Genomic DNA, 18,916 nt, shown 5'->3' with positions numbered 1-18,916 from the left:
CCACTGATGGCGGTGCAACGGAGAGAGCACAAGAAAAACAACACATTCTCTCCACTCTGAAGGAACCAGTCTTCTGCTCAAACAAAAGGAGAATAAATTTGCATGGGAGGATGAAGCGATATCAGCGATGAGCAAATAAACTTTAGCATAAAAGAGACACGAACGGGCCCACTGTACTGGACAGTCACATAAGATAAACGTCCTGTGGGGCGAGCTTTTTGCATCACGCAACTGATGGCTGTGCAACGAAGAGAGCACAAGAAAAAACAACACATTCTCTCCACCCTGAAGGAACCAGCCTCCTGCTCAAACAAAAGGAGATTAAATTTGCATGGGAGGTCGAAGCGATATCAGCGATGAGAAATCTACTTGAGCATAAAAGAGACACGAACATACAATCGGGCCCACTGCACAGAACAGTTACTTCAGATAAACGTCCTGTGGGGCGAACTTATTGCATCACGCAACTGATAGCGGTGCAACGAAGAGAGCTCAAGAAAAACACAACACATTCTCTCCACACTGAAGGAACCAGAATCCAGCTCAAACAAAAGCATAATAAATTTGCATGGGAGGTTGAAGCGATATCAGCGATGAGCAAATAAACTTGAGCATAAAAGAGACACGAACACACAATCGGGCCCACTGTACAGGACAGTTACACCAGACAAACGTCCTGTGGGGCAAGCTTTTTGCATCACGCAACTGATGGCGGTGCAACGAAGAGAGCACAAGAAAAACACAACACATTCTCTCCACCCTGAAGGAACCAGTCTCCTGCTCAAACAAAATTAGATTAAATTTGCATGGGAGGTTGAAGCGATATCAGCGATTAGCAAACAAACTTAAGCATAAAAGAGACACAAACGGCCCACTGTAAAAGACAGTTACATCAGATAAACGTCCTGTGGGGCGAGCTTTTTGCATCACGCAACTGATGGCGGTGCAGTGAAGTGAGCAGAAGAAAAACACAACACATTCTCTCCACCCTGAAGGAACCAGTCTCCTGCTCAAACAAAAGGAGATTAAATTTGCATGGGAGGTTGAAGCGATATCAGCGATGAGCAAATAAACTTGAGCATAAAAGAGACACGAACATACAATCGGGCCCAGTGTACAGGACAGTTACATCAGTTAAACGTCCTGTGGGGGCGAGCTTTTTGCATCACGCAACTGATGGCGGTGCAACTGAGAGAGCACAAGAAAAACAACACATTCTCTCCACTCTGAAGGAACCAGTCTTCTGCTCAAACAAAAGGAGATTAAATTTGCATGGGAGGATGAAGCGATATCAGCGATGAGCAAATAAACATTAGCATAAAAGAGACACGAACGGGCCCACTGTACAGGACAGTTACATAAGATAAACGTCCTGTGGGGCGAGCTTTTTGCATCACGCAACTGATGGCGGTGCAACGAAGAGAGCACAAGAAAAAACAACACATTCTCTCCACCCTGAAGGAACCAGCCTCCTGCTCAAACAAAAGGAGATTAAATTTGCATGGGAGGTCGAAGCGATATCAGCGATGAGAAATATACTTGAGCATAAAAGAGACACGAACATACAATCGGGCCCACTGCACAGAACAGTTACTTCAGATAAACGTCCTGTGGGACGAAATTATTACATCACGCAACTGATAGCGGTGCAACGAAGAGAGCTCAAGAAAAACACAACACATTCTCTCCACACTGAAGGAACCAGAATCCAGCTCAAACAAAAGCATAATAAATTTGCATGGGAGGTTGAAGCGATATCAGAGATGAGCAAATAAACCCGAACAAAAAAGAGACACGAACACACAATCGGGCCCACTGTACAGGACAGTTACTTCAGATAAACGTACTGTGGGGCGAGCTTTTTGCATCACGCAACTGATGGCGGTGCAACAAAGAGAGCACAAGAAAAACAAAACATTTTCTCCAGCCTGAAGGAACCAGTCTTCTGCTCAAACAAAAGGAGATTAAATTTGCATGAAAGGTTGAAGCGATATCAGCGATGCGCAAATAAACTTGAGCATAAAAGAGACGCGAACATACAATTGTGTCCACAGTACAGGACTGTTACATCCAATAAACGTCCAGTGGAGCGAGCTTTTTGCATCACGCAACTGATGGCAATGCAACGAAGAGGGCACAAGAAAAACACAACACATTCTCTCCACCCTGAAGGAACCTTTTTACTGCTCGAACAAATAGATTAAATATGCATGAGAGGTTGAAGCGATATCAGCGATATGCAAATAAACATTAGCATAAAAGATACACGAACGGGCCCACTGTACAGGACAGTACCATAAGATAAACGTCCTGTGGGGCGAGCTCTTTGCATCACGCAACTGATGGCGGTACAATGAAGCGAGCAGAAGAAAAAAATAACACATTCTCTCCACCCTGAAGGAACCATTCTCCTGCTCAAACAAAAGGAGATTAAATATGCATGAGAGGTTGAAGCGAAATCAGCGATGAGCAAATAAACTCGAACAAAAAAGAGACACGAACACACAATCGGGCCCACTGTACAGGACAGTTACTTCAGATAAACGTACTGTGGGGCGAGCTTTTTGCATCACGCAACTGATGGCGGTGCAACAAAGAGAGCACAAGAAAAACAACACATTTTCTCCAGCCTGAAGGAACCAGTCTTCTGCTCAAACAAAAGGAGAATAAATTTGCATGGGAGGTTGAAGCGATATCAGCGATGCGCAAATAAACTTGAGCATAAAAGAGACGCGAACATACAATTGGGTCCACAGTACAGGACAGTTACATCAAATAAACGTCCTGTGGAGCGAGCTTTTTGCATCACGCAACTGATGGCAGTGCAACGAAGAGAGCACAAGAAAAACACAACACATTCTCTCCACCCTGAAGGAACCTTTCTACTGCTCGAACAAAAGGAGATTAAATATGCATGAGAGGTTGAAGCGATATCAGCGATGAGCAAATAAACTTTAGCATAAAAGAGACACGAACGGGCCCCCTGTACAGGACAGTTACATAAGATAAACGTCCTGTGGGGCGAGCTCCTTGCATCACGCAACTGATGGCGGTACAATGAAGCGAGCAGAAGAAAAACATAACACATTCTCTCCACCCTGAAGAAACCATTCTCCTGCTCAAACAAAAGGAGATTAAATATGCATGAGAGGTTGAAGCAAAATCAGCGATGAGCAAATAAACTTGAGCAAAAAAGAGACACGAAAACACAATCGGGCCCGCTGTACAGGACAGTTACATCAGATAAACTTGCTGTTGGGCGAGCTTTAGCATCACGCAACTGATGGCGGTGCAACGAAGAGAGCACAAGAAAAACAACACCTTCTCTTCACCCTGAAGGAACCTGTCCGCTGCTCGAACAAAAGGAGATAAAATTTGCATGGGAGGTTGAAGCGATATTAGCGACAAGCAAAAAATCTTGAGGATAAGAGACACGAACATGCAATCGGGACCACTGTACGGGATAGTTACATCAAATAAACGTCCTGTGCGGCCAGATTTTTGCATCACGCCACTGATGGCGGTGCAACGAAGAGAGCACAAGAAAAACACAACACATTCTCTCCACCCTGGAGGAACCAGTCCCTTGCTCAAACAAAAAGAGATTAAATTTGCATGGGACGTTGAAGCGATATCAGCGATGAGCAAATAAACTTGAGCATAAAAGAGACACGAACACACAATCGGGCCCATTGTACAGGACAGTTACACCAGACAAACGTCCTGTGGGGCAAGCTTTTTGCATCACGCAACTGATGGCGGTGCAACGAAGAGAGCACAAGAAAAACACAACACATTCTCTCCACCCTGGAGGAACCAGTCCCTTGCTCAAACAAAAAGAGATTAAATTTGCATGGGAGGTTGAAGCGATATCAGCGATGAGCAAATAAACTTGAGCATAAAAGAGACACGAACACACAATCGGGCCCATTGTACAGGACAGTTACACCAGACAAACGTCCTGTGGGGCAAGCTTTTTGCATCACGCAACTGATGGCGGTGCAACGAAGAGAGCACAAGAAAAACACAACACATTCTCTCCACCCTGAAGGAACCAGTCTCCTGCTCAAACAAAATTAGATTAAATTTGCATGGGAGGTTGAAAAGATATCAGCGATGAGCAAACAAACTTAAGCATAAAAGAGACACAAACGGGCCCACTCTACATGACAGTTACATCAGATTAACGTCCTGTGGGGCGAGCTTTTTGCATCACGCAACTGATGGTGGTGCAATGAAGCGAGCAGAAGAAAAACACAACACATTCTCTCCACCCTGAAGGAACCAGTCTCCTGCTCAAACAAAAGGAGATTAAATTTGCATGGGGGGTTGAAGCGATATCAGCGATGAGCAAATAAACTTTAGCATAAAAGAGACACAAACGGGCCCACTGTACATGAGAGTTACATCAGATAAACGTCCTGTGGGGCGAGCTTTTTGCATCACCAACTGATGGTGGTGCAATGAAGCGAGCAGAAGAAAAACACAACACATTCTTTCCACCCTGAAGGAACCAGTCTCCTGCTCAAACAAAAGGAGATTAAATTTGCATTGGAGGTCGAAGCGATATCAGCGATGACCAAATAAACTTGAGCATAAAAGATACACGGACATACAATCGGGCCCACTGCACAGAACAGTTATTTGAGATAAACGTCCTGTGGGGCGAGCTTTCTGCATCACGCATCTGATAGCGGTGCAACGAAGAGAGCTCAAGTAAAACACAATACATTCTCTCCACCCTGAAGGAACCAGTCTCCTGCTCAAACAAAAGATTAAATTTGCATTGGTGGTTGAAGCGATATCAGCGATGAGCAATTAAACTCGAACAAAAAAGAGACACGAACACAAAATCGGGCCCACTGTACAGGACAGTTACATCAGATAAACGTAGTGTGGAGCGAGCTTTTTGCATCAAGCAACTGATGGCGGTGCAACCGAGAGAGCACAAGATAAACGACACATTTTCTCTACCCTGAAGGAACCAGTCTTCTGCTCAAACAAAAGGAGATTAAATTTGCATGGGAGGTTGAAGCGATATCAGCGATGAGCAAACAAACTCAAGCATAAATGAGACACAAACGGCCCACTGTAAAACACAGTTACATCAGATAAACGTCCTGTGGGGCGAGCTTTTTGCATCACGCAACTGATGGCGGTGCAGTGAAGTGAGCAGAAGAAAAACACAACACATTCTCTTCACCCTGAAGGAACCAGTCTCCTGCTCAAACAAAAGGAGATTAAATTTGCATGGGAGGTTGAAGCGATATCAGCGATGAGCAAATAAACTTGAGCATAAAAGAGACACGAACATACAATCGGGCCCAGTGTACAGGACAGTTACATCAGTTAAACGTCCTGTGGGGGCGAGCTTTTTGCATCACGCCACTGATGGCGGTGCAACGGAGAGAGCACAAGAAAAACAACACATTCTCTCCACTCTGAAGGAACCAGTCTTCTGCTCAAACAAAAGGAGAATAAATTTGCATGGGAGGATGAAGCGATATCAGCGATGAGCAAATAAACTTTAGCATAAAAGAGACACGAACGGGCCCACTGTACTGGACAGTCACATAAGATAAACGTCCTGTGGGGCGAGCTTTTTGCATCACGCAACTGATGGCTGTGCAACGAAGAGAGCACAAGAAAAAACAACACATTCTCTCCACCCTGAAGGAACCAGCCTCCTGCTCAAACAAAAGGAGATTAAATTTGCATGGGAGGTCGAAGCGATATCAGCGATGAGAAATCTACTTGAGCATAAAAGAGACACGAACATACAATCGGGCCCACTGCACAGAACAGTTACTTCAGATAAACGTCCTGTGGGGCGAACTTATTGCATCACGCAACTGATAGCGGTGCAACGAAGAGAGCTCAAGAAAAACACAACACATTCTCTCCACACTGAAGGAACCAGAATCCAGCTCAAACAAAAGCATAATAAATTTGCATGGGAGGTTGAAGCGATATCAGCGATGAGCAATTAAACTCGAACAAAAAAGAGACACGAACACAAAATCGGGCCCACTGTACAGGACAGTTACATCAGATAAACGTACTGTGGAGCGAGCTTTTTGCATCAAGCAACTGATGGCGGTGCAACCGAGAGAGCACAAGATAAACGACACATTTTCTCTACCCTGAAGGAACCAGTCTTCTGCTCAAACAAAAGGAGATTAAATTTGCATGGGAGGTTGAAGCGATATCAGCGATGAGCAAACAAACTCAAGCATAAATGAGACACAAACGGCCCACTGTAAAACACAGTTACATCAGATAAACGTCCTGTGGGGCGAGCTTTTTGCATCACGCAACTGATGGCGGTGCAGTGAAGTGAGCAGAAGAAAAACACAACACATTCTCTCCACCCTGAAGGAACCAGTCTCCTGCTCAAACAAAAGGAGATTAAATTTGCATGGGAGGTTGAAGCGATATCAGCGATGAGCAAATAAACTTGAGCATAAAAGAGACACGAACATACAATCGGGCCCAGTGTACAGGACAGTTACATCAGTTAAACGTCCTGTGGGGGCGAGCTTTTTGCATCACGCAACTGATGGCGGTGCAACTGAGAGAGCACAAGAAAAACAACACATTCTCTCCACTCTGAAGGAACCAGTCTTCTGCTCAAACAAAAGGAGATTAAATTTGCATGGGAGGATGAAGCGATATCAGCGATGAGCAAATAAACATTAGCATAAAAGAGACACGAACGGGCCCACTGTACAGGACAGTTACATAAGATAAACGTCCTGTGGGGCGAGCTTTTTGCATCACGCAACTGATGGCGGTGCAACGAAGAGAGCACAAGAAAAAACAACACATTCTCTCCACCCTGAAGGAACCAGCCTCCTGCTCAAACAAAAGGAGATTAAATTTGCATGGGAGGTCGAAGCGATATCAGCGATGAGAAATATACTTGAGCATAAAAGAGACACGAACATACAATCGGGCCCACTGCACAGAACAGTTACTTCAGATAAACGTCCTGTGGGACGAAATTATTACATCACGCAACTGATAGCGGTGCAACGAAGAGAGCTCAAGAAAAACACAACACATTCTCTCCACACTGAAGGAACCAGAATCCAGCTCAAACAAAAGCATAATAAATTTGCATGGGAGGTTGAAGCGATATCAGAGATGAGCAAGTAAACCCGAACAAAAAAGAGACACGAACACACAATCGGGCCCACTGTACAGGACAGTTACTTCAGATAAACGTACTGTGGGGCGAGCTTTTTGCATCACGCAACTGATGGCGGTGCAACAAAGAGAGCACAAGAAAAACAACACATTTTCTCCAGCCTGAAGGAACCAGTCTTCTGCTCAAACAAAAGGAGATTAAATTTGCATGAAAGGTTGAAGCGATATCAGCGATGCGCAAATAAACTTGAGCATAAAAGAGACGCGAACATACAATTGTGTCCACAGTACAGGACTGTTACATCCAATAAACGTCCAGTGGAGCGAGCTTTTTGCATCACGCAACTGATGGCAATGCAACGAAGAGGGCACAAGAAAAACACAACACATTCTCTCCACCCTGAAGGAACCTTTTTACTGCTCGAACAAATAGATTAAATATGCATGAGAGGTTGAAGCGATATCAGCGATATGCAAATAAACTTTAGCATAAAAGATACACGAACGGGCCCACTGTACAGGACAGTACCATAAGATAAACGTCCTGTGGGGCGAGCTCTTTGCATCACGCAACTGATGGCGGTACAATGAAGCGAGCAGAAGAAAAAAATAACACATTCTCTCCACCCTGAAGGAACCATTCTCCTGCTCAAACAAAAGGAGATTAAATATGCATGAGAGGTTGAAGCGAAATCAGCGATGAGCAAATAAACTCGAACAAAAAAGAGACACGAACACACAATCGGGCCCACTGTACAGGACAGTTACTTCAGATAAACGTACTGTGGGGCGAGCTTTTTGCATCACGCAACTGATGGCGGTGCAACAAAGAGAGCACAAGAAAAACAACACATTTTCTCCAGCCTGAAGGAACCAGTCTTCTGCTCAAACAAAAGGAGAATAAATTTGCATGGGAGGTTGAAGCGATATCAGCGATGCGCAAATAAACTTGAGCATAAAAGAGACGCGAACATACAATTGGGTCCACAGTACAGGACAGTTACATCAAATAAACGTCCTGTGGAGCGAGCTTTTTGCATCACGCAACTGATGGCAGTGCAACGAAGAGAGCACAAGAAAAACACAACACATTCTCTCCACCCTGAAGGAACCTTTCTACTGCTCGAACAAAAGGAGATTAAATATGCATGAGAGGTTGAAGCGATATCAGCGATGAGCAAATAAACTTTAGCATAAAAGAGACACGAACGGGCCCCCTGTACAGGACAGTTACATAAGATAAACGTCCTGTGGGGCGAGCTCCTTGCATCACGCAACTGATGGCGGTACAATGAAGCGAGCAGAAGAAAAACATAACACATTCTCTCCACCCTGAAGAAACCATTCTCCTGCTCAAACAAAAGGAGATTAAATATGCATGAGAGGTTGAAGCAAAATCAGCGATGAGCAAATAAACTTGAGCAAAAAAGAGACACGAAAACACAATCGGGCCCGCTGTACAGGACAGTTACATCAGATAAACTTGCTGTTGGGCGAGCTTTAGCATCACGCAACTGATGGCGGTGCAACGAAGAGAGCACAAGAAAAACAACACCTTCTCTTCACCCTGAAGGAACCTGTCCGCTGCTCGAACAAAAGGAGATAAAATTTGCATGGGAGGTTGAAGCGATATTAGCGACAAGCAAAAAATCTTGAGGATAAGAGACACGAACATGCAATCGGGACCACTGTACGGGATAGTTACATCAAATAAACGTCCTGTGCGGCCAGATTTTTGCATCACGCCACTGATGGCGGTGCAACGAAGAGAGCACAAGAAAAACACAACACATTCTCTCCACCCTGGAGGAACCAGTCCCTTGCTCAAACAAAAAGAGATTAAATTTGCATGGGACGTTGAAGCGATATCAGCGATGAGCAAATAAACTTGAGCATAAAAGAGACACGAACACACAATCGGGCCCATTGTACAGGACAGTTACACCAGACAAACGTCCTGTGGGGCAAGCTTTTTGCATCACGCAACTGATGGCGGTGCAACGAAGAGAGCACAAGAAAAACACAACACATTCTCTCCACCCTGGAGGAACCAGTCCCTTGCTCAAACAAAAAGAGATTAAATTTGCATGGGAGGTTGAAGCGATATCAGCGATGAGCAAATAAACTTGAGCATAAAAGAGACACGAACACACAATCGGGCCCATTGTACAGGACAGTTACACCAGACAAACGTCCTGTGGGGCAAGCTTTTTGCATCACGCAACTGATGGCGGTGCAACGAAGAGAGCACAAGAAAAACACAACACATTTTCTCCACCCTGAAGGAACCAGTCTCCTGCTCAAACAAAATTAGATTAAATTTGCATGGGAGGTTGAAAAGATATCAGCGATGAGCAAACAAACTTAAGCATAAAAGAGACACAAACGGGCCCACTCTACATGACAGTTACATCAGATTAACGTCCTGTGGGGCGAGCTTTTTGCATCACGCAACTGATGGTGGTGCAATGAAGCGAGCAGAAGAAAAACACAACACATTCTCTCCACCCTGAAGGAACCTTTCTACTGCTCGAACAAAAGGAGATTAAATATGCATGAGAGGTTGAAGCGATATCAGCGATGAGCAAATAAACTTTAGCATAAAAGAGACACGAACGGGCCCCCTGTACAGGACAGTTACATAAGATAAACGTCCTGTGGGGCGAGCTCCTTGCATCACGCAACTGATGGCGGTACAATGAAGCGAGCAGAAGAAAAACATAACACATTCTCTCCACCCTGAAGAAACCATTCTCCTGCTCAAACAAAAGGAGATTAAATATGCATGAGAGGTTGAAGCGAAATCAGCGATGAGCAAATAAACTTGAGCAAAAAAGAGACACGAAAACACAATCGGGCCCGCTGTACAGGACAGTTACATCAGATAAACTTGCTGTTGGGCGAGCTTTAGCATCACGCAACTGATGGCGGTGCAACGAAGAGAGCACAAGAAAAACAACACCTTCTCTTCACCCTGAAGGAACCTGTCCGCTGCTCGAACAAAAGGAGATAAAATTTGCATGGGAGGTTGAAGCGATATTAGCGACAAGCAAAAAATCTTGAGGATAAGAGACACGAACATGCAATCGGGACCACTGTACGGGATAGTTACATCAAATAAACGTCCTGTGCGGCCAGATTTTTGCATCACGCCACTGATGGCGGTGCAACGAAGAGAGCACAAGAAAAACACAACACATTCTCTCCACCCTGGAGGAACCAGTCCCTTGCTCAAACAAAAAGAGATTAAATTTGCATGGGACGTTGAAGCGATATCAGCGATGAGCAAATAAACTTGAGCATAAAAGAGACACGAACACACAATCGGGCCCATTGTACAGGACAGTTACACCAGACAAACGTCCTGTGGGGCAAGCTTTTTGCATCACGCAACTGATGGCGGTGCAACGAAGAGAGCACAAGAAAAACACAACACATTCTCTCCACCCTGGAGGAACCAGTCCCTTGCTCAAACAAAAAGAGATTAAATTTGCATGGGAGGTTGAAGCGATATCAGCGATGAGCAAATAAACTTGAGCATAAAAGAGACACGAACACACAATCGGGCCCATTGTACAGGACAGTTACACCAGACAAACGTCCTGTGGGGCAAGCTTTTTGCATCACGCAACTGATGGCGGTGCAACGAAGAGAGCACAAGAAAAACACAACACATTCTCTCCACCCTGAAGGAACCAGTCTCCTGCTCAAACAAAATTAGATTAAATTTGCATGGGAGGTTGAAAAGATATCAGCGATGAGCAAACAAACTTAAGCATAAAAGAGACACAAACGGGCCCACTCTACATGACAGTTACATCAGATTAACGTCCTGTGGGGCGAGCTTTTTGCATCACGCAACTGATGGTGGTGCAATGAAGCGAGCAGAAGAAAAACACAACACATTCTCTCCACCCTGAAGGAACCAGTCTCCTGCTCAAACAAAAGGAGATTAAATTTGCATGGGGTGTTGAAGCGATATCAGCGATGAGCAAATAAACTTTAGCATAAAAGAGACACAAACGGGCCCACTGTACATGAGAGTTACATCAGATAAACGTCCTGTGGGGCGAGCTTTTTGCATCACCAACTGATGGTGGTGCAATGAAGCGAGCAGAAGAAAAACACAACACATTCTTTCCACCCTGAAGGAACCAGTCTCCTGCTCAAACAAAAGGAGATTAAATTTGCATTGGAGGTCGAAGCGATATCAGCGATGACCAAATAAACTTGAGCATAAAAGATACACGGACATACAATCGGGCCCACTGCACAGAACAGTTATTTGAGATAAACGTCCTGTGGGGCGAGCTTTCTGCATCACGCATCTGATAGCGGTGCAACGAAGAGAGCTCAAGTAAAACACAATACATTCTCTCCACCCTGAAGGAACCAGTCACCTGCTCAAACAAAAGATTAAATTTGCATTGGTGGTTGAAGCGATATCAGCGATGAGCAATTAAACTCGAACAAAAAAGAGACACGAACACAAAATCGGGCCCACTGTACAGGACAGTTACATCAGATAAACGTACTGTGGAGCGAGCTTTTTGCATCAAGCAACTGATGGCGGTGCAACCGAGAGAGCACAAGATAAACGACACATTTTCTCTACCCTGAAGGAACCAGTCTTCTGCTCAAACAAAAGGAGATTAAATTTGCATGGGAGGTTGAAGCGATATCAGCGATGAGCAAACAAACTCAAGCATAAATGAGACACAAACGGCCCACTGTAAAACACAGTTACATCAGATAAACGTCCTGTGGGGCGAGCTTTTTGCATCACGCAACTGATGGCGGTGCAGTGAAGTGAGCAGAAGAAAAACACAACACATTCTCTTCACCCTGAAGGAACCAGTCTCCTGCTCAAACAAAAGGAGATTAAATTTGCATGGGAGGTTGAAGCGATATCAGCGATGAGCAAATAAACTTGAGCATAAAAGAGACACGAACATACAATCGGGCCCAGTGTACAGGACAGTTACATCAGTTAAACGTCCTGTGGGGGCGAGCTTTTTGCATCACGCCACTGATGGCGGTGCAACGGAGAGAGAAAAAGAAAAACAACACATTCTCTCCACTCTGAAGGAACCAGTCTTCTGCTCAAACAAAAGGAGAATAAATTTGCATGGGAGGATGAAGCGATATCAGCGATGAGCAAATAAACTTTAGCATAAAAGAGACACGAACGGGCCCACTGTACTGGACAGTCACATAAGATAAACGTCCTGTGGGGCGAGCTTTTTGCATCACGCAACTGATGGCTGTGCAACGAAGAGAGCACAAGAAAAAACAACACATTCTCTCCACCCTGAAGGAACCAGCCTCCTGCTCAAACAAAAGGAGATTAAATTTGCATGGGAGGTCGAAGCGATATCAGCGATGAGAAATCTACTTGAGCATAAAAGAGACACGAACATACAATCGGGCCCACTGCACAGAACAGTTACTTCAGATAAACGTCCTGTGGGGCGAACTTATTGCATCACGCAACTGATAGCGGTGCAACGAAGAGAGCTCAAGAAAAACACAACACATTCTCTCCACACTGAAGGAACCAGAATCCAGCTCAAACAAAAGCATAATAAATTTGCATGGGAGGTTGAAGCGATATCAGCGATGAGCAAATAAACTTGAGCATAAAAGAGACACGAACACACAATCGGGCCCACTGTACAGGACAGTTACACCAGACAAACGTCCTGTGGGGCAAGCTTTTTGCATCACGCAACTGATGGCGGTGCAACGAAGAGAGCACAAGAAAAACACAACACATTCTCTCCACCCTGAAGGAACCAGTCTCCTGCTCAAACAAAATTAGATTAAATTTGCATGGGAGGTTGAAGCGATATCAGCGATTAGCAAACAAACTTAAGCATAAAAGAGACACAAACGGCCCACTGTAAAAGACAGTTACATCAGATAAACGTCCTGTGGGGCGAGCTTTTTGCATCACGCAACTGATGGCGGTGCAGTGAAGTGAGCAGAAGAAAAACACAACACATTCTCTCCACCCTGAAGGAACCAGTCTCCTGCTCAAACAAAAGGAGATTAAATTTGCATGGGAGGTTGAAGCGATATCAGCGATGAGCAAATAAACTTGAGCATAAAAGAGACACGAACATACAATCGGGCCCAGTGTACAGGACAGTTACATCAGTTAAACGTCCTGTGGGGGCGAGCTTTTTGCATCACGCAACTGATGGCGGTGCAACTGAGAGAGCACAAGAAAAACAACACATTCTCTCCACTCTGAAGGAACCAGTCTTCTGCTCAAACAAAAGGAGATTAAATTTGCATGGGAGGATGAAGCGATATCAGCGATGAGCAAATAAACATTAGCATAAAAGAGACACGAACGGGCCCACTGTACAGGACAGTTACATAAGATAAACGTCCTGTGGGGCGAGCTTTTTGCATCACGCAACTGATGGCGGTGCAACGAAGAGAGCACAAGAAAAAACAACACATTCTCTCCACCCTGAAGGAACCAGCCTCCTGCTCAAACAAAAGGAGATTAAATTTGCATGGGAGGTCGAAGCGATATCAGCGATGAGAAATATACTTGAGCATAAAAGAGACACGAACATACAATCGGGCCCACTGCACAGAACAGTTACTTCAGATAAACGTCCTGTGGGACGAAATTATTACATCACGCAACTGATAGCGGTGCAACGAAGAGAGCTCAAGAAAAACACAACACATTCTCTCCACACTGAAGGAACCAGAATCCAGCTCAAACAAAAGCATAATAAATTTGCATGGGAGGTTGAAGCGATATCAGAGATGAGCAAATAAACCCGAACAAAAAAGAGACACGAACACACAATCGGGCCCACTGTACAGGACAGTTACTTCAGATAAACGTACTGTGGGGCGAGCTTTTTGCATCACGCAACTGATGGCGGTGCAACAAAGAGAGCACAAGAAAAACAACACATTTTCTCCAGCCTGAAGGAACCAGTCTTCTGCTCAAACAAAAGGAGATTAAATTTGCATGAAAGGTTGAAGCGATATCAGCGATGCGCAAATAAACTTGAGCATAAAAGAGACGCGAACATACAATTGTGTCCACAGTACAGGACTGTTACATCCAATAAACGTCCAGTGGAGCGAGCTTTTTGCATCACGCAACTGATGGCAATGCAACGAAGAGGGCACAAGAAAAACACAACACATTCTCTCCACCCTGAAGGAACCTTTTTACTGCTCGAACAAATAGATTAAATATGCATGAGAGGTTGAAGCGATATCAGCGATATGCAAATAAACTTTAGCATAAAAGATACACGAACGGGCCCACTGTACAGGACAGTACCATAAGATAAACGTCCTGTGGGGCGAGCTCTTTGCATCACGCAACTGATGGCGGTACAATGAAGCGAGCAGAAGAAAAAAATAACACATTCTCTCCACCCTGAAGGAACCATTCTCCTGCTCAAACAAAAGGAGATTAAATATGCATGAGAGGTTGAAGCGAAATCAGCGATGAGCAAATAAACTCGAACAAAAAAGAGACACGAACACACAATCGGGCCCACTGTACAGGACAGTTACTTCAGATAAACGTACTGTGGGGCGAGCTTTTTGCATCACGCAACTGATGGCGGTGCAACAAAGAGAGCACAAGAAAAACAACACATTTTCTCCAGCCTGAAGGAACCAGTCTTCTGCTCAAACAAAAGGAGAATAAATTTGCATGGGAGGTTGAAGCGATATCAGCGATGCGCAAATAAACTTGAGCATAAAAGAGACGCGAACATACAATTGGGTCCACAGTACAGGACAGTTACATCAAATAAACGTCCTGTGGAGCGAGCTTTTTGCATCACGCAACTGATGGCATTGCAACGAAGAGAGCACAAGAAAAACACAACACATTCTCTCCACCCTGAAGGAACCTTTCTACTGCTCGAACAAAAGGAGATTAAATATGCATGAGAGGTTGAAGCGATATCAGCGATGAGCAAATAAACTTTAGCATAAAAGAGACACGAACGGGCCCCCTGTACAGGACAGTTACATAAGATAAACGTCCTGTGGGGCGAGCTCCTTGCATCACGCAACTGATGGCGGTACAATGAAGCGAGCAGAAGAAAAACATAACACATTCTCTCCACCCTGAAGAAACCATTCTCCTGCTCAATCAAAAGGAGATTAAATATGCATGAGAGGTTGAAGCAAAATCAGCGATGAGCAAATAAACTTGAGCAAAAAAGAGACACGAAAACACAATCGGGCCCGCTGTACAGGACAGTTACATCAGATAAACTTGCTGTTGGGCGAGCTTTAGCATCACGCAACTGATGGCGGTGCAACGAAGAGAGCACAAGAAAAACAACACCTTCTCTTCACCCTGAAGGAACCTGTCCGCTGCTCGAACAAAAGGAGATAAAATTTGCATGGGAGGTTGAAGCGATATTAGCGACAAGCAAAAAATCTTGAGGATAAGAGACACGAACATGCAATCGGGACCACTGTACGGGATAGTTACATCAAATAAACGTCCTGTGCGGCCAGATTTTTGCATCACGCCACTGATGGCGGTGCAACGAAGAGAGCACAAGAAAAACACAACACATTCTCTCCACCCTGGAGGAACCAGTCCCTTGCTCAAACAAAAAGAGATTAAATTTGCATGGGACGTTGAAGCGATATCAGCGATGAGCAAATAAACTTGAGCATAAAAGAGACACGAACACACAATCGGGCCCATTGTACAGGACAGTTACACCAGACAAACGTCCTGTGGGGCAAGCTTTTTGCATCACGCAACTGATGGCGGTGCAACGAAGAGAGCACAAGAAAAACACAACACATTCTCTCCACCCTGGAGGAACCAGTCCCTTGCTCAAACAAAAAGAGATTAAATTTGCATGGGAGGTTGAAGCGATATCAGCGATGAGCAAATAAACTTGAGCATAAAAGAGACACGAACACACAATCGGGCCCATTGTACAGGACAGTTACACCAGACAAACGTCCTGTGGGGCAAGCTTTTTGCATCACGCAACTGATGGCGGTGCAACGAAGAGAGCACAAGAAAAACACAACACATTCTCTCCACCCTGAAGGAACCAGTCTCCTGCTCAAACAAAATTAGATTAAATTTGCATGGGAGGTTGAAAAGATATCAGCGATGAGCAAACAAACTTAAGCATAAAAGAGACACAAACGGGCCCACTCTACATGACAGTTACATCAGATTAACGTCCTGTGGGGCGAGCTTTTTGCATCACGCAACTGATGGTGGTGCAATGAAGCGAGCAGAAGAAAAACACAACACATTCTCTCCACCCTGAAGGAACCAGTCTCCTGCTCAAACAAAAGGAGATTAAATTTGCATGGGGGGTTGAAGCGATATCAGCGATGAGCAAATAAACTTTAGCATAAAAGAGACACAAACGGGCCCACTGTACATGAGAGTTACATCAGATAAACGTCCTGTGGGGCGAGCTTTTTGCATCACCAACTGATGGTGGTGCAATGAAGCGAGCAGAAGAAAAACACAACACATTCTTTCCACCCTGAAGGAACCAGTCTCCTGCTCAAACAAAAGGAGATTAAATTTGCATTGGAGGTCGAAGCGATATCAGCGATGACCAAATAAACTTGAGCATAAAAGATACACGGACATACAATCGGGCCCACTGCACAGAACAGTTATTTGAGATAAACGTCCTGTGGGGCGAGCTTTCTGCATCACGCATCTGATAGCGGTGCAACGAAGAGAGCTCAAGTAAAACACAATACATTCTCTCCACCCTGAAGGAACCAGTCTCCTGCTCAAACAAAAGATTAAATTTGCATTGGTGGTTGAAGCGATATCAGCGATGAGCAATTAAACTCGAACAAAAAAGAGACACGAACACAAAATCGGGCCCACTGTACAGGACAGTTACATCAGATAAACGTACTGTGGAGCGAGCTTTTTGCATCAAGCAACTGATGGCGGTGCAACCGAGAGAGCACAAGATAAACGACACATTTTCTCTACCCTGAAGGAACCAGTCTTCTGCTCAAACAAAAGGAGATTAAATTTGCATGGGAGGTTGAAGCGATATCAGCGATGAGCAAACAAACTCAAGCATAAATGAGACACAAACGGCCCACTGTAAAACACAGTTACATCAGATAAACGTCCTGTGGGGCGAGCTTTTTGCATCACGCAACTGATGGCGGTGCAGTGAAGTGAGCAGAAGAAAAACACAACACATTCTCTTCACCCTGAAGGAACCAGTCTCCTGCTCAAACAAAAGGAGATTAAATTTGCATGGGAGGTTGAAGCGATATCAGCGATGAGCAAATAAACTTGAGCATAAAAGAGACACGAACATACAATCGGGCCCAGTGTACAGGACAGTTACATCAGTTAAACGTCCTGTGGGGGCGAGCTTTTTGCATCACGCCACTGATGGCGGTGCAACGGAGAGAGCACAAGAAAAACAACACATTCTCTCCACTCTGAAGGAACCAGTCTTCTGCTCAAACAAAAGGAGAATAAATTTGCATGGGAGGATGAAGCGATATCAGCGATGAGCAAATAAACTTTAGCATAAAAGAGACACGAACGGGCCCACTGTACTGGACAGTCACATAAGATAAACGTCCTGTGGGGCGAGCTTTTTGCATCACGCAACTGATGGCTGTGCAACGAAGAGAGCACAAGAAAAAACAACACATTCTCTCCACCCTGAAGGAACCAGCCTCCTGCTCAAACAAAAGGAGATTAAATTTGCATGGGAGGTCGAAGCGATATCAGCGATGAGAAATCTACTTGAGCATAAAAGAGACACGAACATACAATCGGGCCCACTGCACAGAACAGTTACTTCAGATAAACGTCCTGTGGGGCGAACTTATTGCATCACGCAACTTATGGCGGTGCAACGGAGAGAGCACAAGAAAAACAACACATTTTCTCCAGCCTGAAGGAACCAGTCTTCTGCTCAAACAAAAGGAGAATAAATTTGCATGGGAGGTTGAAGCGATATCAGCGATGAGCAAAAAAACTCGAACAAAAGAGACACGAACACACAATCGGGCCCACTGTACAGGACAGTTACATCAGATAAACGTACTGTTGGGCGAGCTTTTTGCATCACGCAACTGATGGCGGTGCAACGGAGAGAGCACAAGAAAAACAACACATTTTTTCCAGCCTGAAGGAACCAGTTGTGACATTCCTTGTGTGCTACGAGGTACATTCCTTGTGTGTGCTACGAGGTACATTCCTTGTGTGTGCTACGAGGCACATTCCTTGTGTGTGCTACGAGGTACATTCTTTGTGTGTGCTACGAGGATCCACGTTCGACGGCGCGGCGTAGACGGAGACCCAGATGACAGGCATCATCAATTACCCAGCCATGCTCGTTGAGAGTGACAACCAGAACGAAGTGGTTTAAGCCCAACCGGACCCAACCGGACCCGCCGCCGCCGCCGCGGGGAAACAGGCTTTATCCTCCCCAATTGGCGTGGCGGTTTCAGGGGCGGCCCTCCCGGGCACATTCCAGGACAAGGGAATTGTCAGCGATCCAGAGCGCGCCGTACCACAGCCGACGCTATGCGCTACCGCGAAGACAACATTCTTTCCCTCGGACTCAACACGTGAGGGGGGCGAGACAATAAGTGCGGTGGTATGTTTGTGCGCCCAAGTGAAAGCCCTAGCCCCCCCTCCTTCCCCTCCGGCGTGGGCGTCCTCACCCTAGGGAGTGTGGAGAAGAGGATATAAAAATCGAGAAGCAGTACGGAAGAAGGAACGCTC

The sequence above is a fragment of the Amblyomma americanum genome, chromosome 5 (genome assembly GCF_052857255.1).
Source record: "Amblyomma americanum isolate KBUSLIRL-KWMA chromosome 5, ASM5285725v1, whole genome shotgun sequence".
In the NCBI taxonomy this organism is placed as follows: domain Eukaryota; kingdom Metazoa; phylum Arthropoda; class Arachnida; order Ixodida; family Ixodidae; genus Amblyomma; species Amblyomma americanum.
The sequence above is the reverse complement of the archived record's forward strand: the minus strand, read 5'-3'. Positions refer to the sequence as shown.